Here is a 4,139-nt window from a genome sequence, read left to right as displayed (position 1 = left end):
CCTGGACCTGCAGAGACAGAGGGGAGACAACAGAAAGGAGTGTAGTGAGGCAGGATCGAGAAGGAACAGAGTCAGTAAGTAGAGGCAGAAATTCAACATAGTTGTATATCCTTTGATGCATTTTAGATGCTGTCTTACAGACAATAAAGTTCATGTTTTTTTTATTGTTATGTCCTGTAAATATGCATTTATCTCTCAGTTTAGTTGCAGCTATTTGACATGTTATTAGTGTACAATATTCATTCATGTAAGCATATTATCCGGAGTCATACAATAAGATGATACATTTGTGCATGCATCTGTGTCCAGCATCAACATGCTTTGCCCTTGATGAAGTGAATCAAACAACATACTGTAAGTCTGTTTTAAGTCCATACTAAAAAACCATCAAAAGGTACTTGGTCTATAATTCCCATCATCAAACCTACAGTCATGTACAGCACCTTATAGTACATTAAGATGAAACTTCTGAGCTTTAAAAATACAATTATACTGAACTCCAAATTGCTGTCGGTGCCTTGCATGGTAGCTCACTGCCATTGGTGTGTGAGTGTGGGTGAATGGATGAATAAGAAGCAAATTTGTAAAGTGCTCTGGATATAAGCGCTATATAAATGCAGTCAGTTTCTCCGTCGGGTGAAACAGTTGAGTGATTTTCATGTTTTAACAGATGAAGGGCAGCTTGCTCCTGAACGCACCTGAAAAAAAAGTCCACAGCTGCTTGGTTTATAAAACCTTTTCAAAGCTGATTAGATCAACTCAAATCCATGGTAACTGACATGAAAACAAAGTTTAGTTTATTAATTTTTGGGGGTTTTCACTTAAACCCACCATACGTTTGTTTGCAGCATACATAGAGAATGAACGTGTATACAAGAATAGGGCAGCAGCATTATTCAAATGATTACCCTTGTCAAAGGTGCCTCTACTATCCTCACAGAGTAAATCCAAAGGCACATTGGATTGGGAGTAATGTCTTTTTAAAACATAGTTTTAAACAAAGTATGGGTGCTCAAGATGTTGGCCCATAATGTGCTATGGTTAGGACCAAAACAATCCGCTGGTTAACCTTTACAGCAACGGCATTAAAGGGTCTACATTAAGAAAAAACGATTAGATTAGAAATAGATTTAATACCCTTTGACCAATCATAAAGAGAGAGTGGGGAGTTGTGTTTTCTGATCGGAGAGTTAATTGTTTGCAAATTGAAATACCTTCTACATGACGACCAGACTCAGCAGCAAAGCTGGTTAGGAGAGTGACGGGGCACTTTTCATTACATGCTCAATAATAACAAATAAAATTGGACAGAGCCTTGCCAGCAAGTCTTTTAGGTATTTGTCATGTCTCTGAATTGTTTTTTTATTTAGTTTAATCTTGTCTCATGTCTTTGTTGTCTTGTAACTTCCTGTTTTACTTTGTAGTTAATGTTTCCCTCTCGTTCCCTCTCACCTATGTGATTGTCGCCGTGATTGTTTCCACCTGTGTTCACTTACCTTGTGTGTTTATATATAGTCCATGTCTCCCTTTGTCCTGTGCCAGTTTGTCTTGTCCAGTGTGTCAGAGAACCTGTGTTTTATCAAGTCCAGTCCCTGTGTTATTTTTGTGTGAGCTTTGAGCCATCTTTTCCTTTGTTCTTTGTGTTTTTGGGTTACTGTATTTCAGTAGAACATTTTCTCTTTTAAGAGTGACCTGTTTGTTATTCCTCTTTTTTCTTTGCAAGATTGATTGTCTGTTGTACTTTGCCAGAGGGAACCTTAATTAGGTGCTTTTATTTTGAACTTGTCTGTATCGAGTTGTGAATTTGGGTTCATGCCTCAGAGTCTGGTCTTGACATTTTGTTTAATTCTATATGTTTTACCATTCCAAATGAACAACAATGTGCTCCTCTCCAATGAATTAAAGAATGTCTTTTTAATCCGAATGGGGATGATTTGAAAAAGGCAAAGAAATTTTGATAAAATAATTATTTTAATGAGACTAATTTGGTCAGCTATGGACAATGGGTGGTTCATCCATGTCTTTTGGACATTTTTGTTAACTACAACACCAAAAGTCTTAAGTCTTAAAATTGGGTCTGATCTCGACCAGGACATTTAAAGCCCTTGCTGACAGTTCTAAATGGAAAACATACATATCACGAAAAGTGATTCAGGGATTAGAGTAACTGATCTGATTAAGAGGAACCATTTCACTTTTTTTCAAAATTGATGCTATACCCACAAAGTTATCCAAATTGAACTAGGATATTCAAAATGGGAACAGATTTTAATGAGACTGTAACATATACAAGAATGTCATCTGCATATAAGGATAATTTGTGTGGAAGCCCCCCTCGCTCTACACCCATGAAGTTCTTGAAGTGTCTAAGAAAAATGGCTAGAGGCTCCATCGAGATGTCGAGGAGAAGAGAGGATAAACTGCGGCTCGGCCTTGTGCCTCTGCCAAGAGAGAAATACTCAGATTGCAACTAGCGGGGTACAATAAAGGAGTTTTATCCAAGAGATGGAAGAATCCCCAAATCCAAATTTTTTAAGGGTTGAAAACAAATATTTCCATTCAACTCGGTCGAACACTTTTTCAATTTCAAGCGATACCACCATTTCAGGAGAATGACATGGAAGAGAATAAACGATATTGAAAAGCTTTGAGCTACAGTGCCTATTCAAGATTAAACATGTTTGGTGAACTAAAATTATTTGTAGCATAATATTCACCAGTTTTGTTGCTAGAACCTTGAATAAAATTTTGTAGTCTACATTCAGCTGAGAAATTGGGCAAACAAAGATGCTTTAAAAGTGGGTAAAAGTGATACCACAACTTGTCGTAAGGTTGGTGGAAGATGTCCAGATGACAGAGACTTATCAAACGTGGCTTGGTGCAGAGGAAATAGCTCAAGTGCAAATGATTTTGTAAAATTTGGTATAACTATCACTATCAATCTTAAATTTTAGGGTGTCTTTGGACAGGGCTATGCAGGGTTTTTTTTTTTTTTTTTTTTAATTTTTACCACTACTGCAGTACCCATTCAGAAATGATTGCCTGGCCTCTCTTTGCAGCTTTCTCGAGAGCTGCTCATCCAAACAACTTCACACTTGACAATTGGCACAGATGTCCTCAAGATCAATCAAGAGACAAACATACATACAGACAGAAAGACACTCAGACACCCATTTTAGTTAGATTTTCAGATGACTGATGATTGGTGGGTTGGCTTTGCTTTTTAGTAAGCTTTTGCATATTTATTAGCCTTTCACACAGGTTTGCACAGGTTAACTGAGGTAATAAAGTAAGTATGATTTGATTTCGTCATAGAGTTCTCCCGGTATGCCATCTACTCCGCCATTAGTCAATCCAGAAATCCAAAGCTGTGTTGCTTAGATACTAAAAGCAAAAAAAATGGAGATAGGATTTTAACCACACAGAAGTGAACAAATTGTAAGTACCATCATCTTCTCAATCTGTTATTGGTGTTCACACACAAACCCCAAAACATGCCATTCCTCTTGAACAACTGTCTACCATGAAAGCCACATTCACAAGTTGAGGTAACCGGCATCTGTGAAGCAACTAAAGGTGGTAAAGTAGCAGCGGACACAAAAAGTGTTGCTGACCTTCACAAGGCTTTTGAATGGGCAAATAAATCATGCTTCATTTAGTTTTTCTCTCATCTATTGTTGTTACAATGACTTCCCTTCGCAAGGAAGTGAGGTGATATAGTAGCAGGCACGCAGTATCCCAGACAGGGACAGTTAATGTATCATATCCATTATATTTATTGGTGTTATAGTATAATAAAAATAAACAATATTGCATCTGTAGGGCCACTTCAAGGCCCAGACACAGTTCACTGGAGCTTGTGTTCATTGCTTTTATCCACAGCAATTTATAATTTTTACACCCCCTACCACCTTAGTTACAGGTATATAACTAATGCCAATATTACCAGTACTGGTCATATAATTGGTTAAAACAGCTTTAACAGACATTGTTATTTCTGGTTTGATCTGATTGAAGTGATAAATCTAATGAAGATAATCATAAACATTGATTTGTACTCTTCATACAAGAAATGCAGCTCAGAGAGCTTCACATCAAAGAAATTACATGCATTGAGTGCCTCCCATGAAGTAGACATA

At 37.2% G+C, this 4,139-nt stretch overlaps 1 protein-coding gene across 1 annotated transcript in view; it reads left to right on the top strand.

Moving 5' to 3' along the window:
• Positions 1–4,139, top strand: part of tm6sf2a (transmembrane 6 superfamily member 2a) — a 112,218-nt gene that overhangs the window by 33,133 nt on the left and 74,946 nt on the right. The window lies entirely within an intron of this gene.

This window comes from Pempheris klunzingeri, chromosome 15 (genome assembly GCF_042242105.1).
Source record: "Pempheris klunzingeri isolate RE-2024b chromosome 15, fPemKlu1.hap1, whole genome shotgun sequence".
In the NCBI taxonomy this organism is placed as follows: domain Eukaryota; kingdom Metazoa; phylum Chordata; class Actinopteri; order Acropomatiformes; family Pempheridae; genus Pempheris; species Pempheris klunzingeri.
This window is presented reverse-complemented; position numbering and strand designations above follow the sequence as displayed.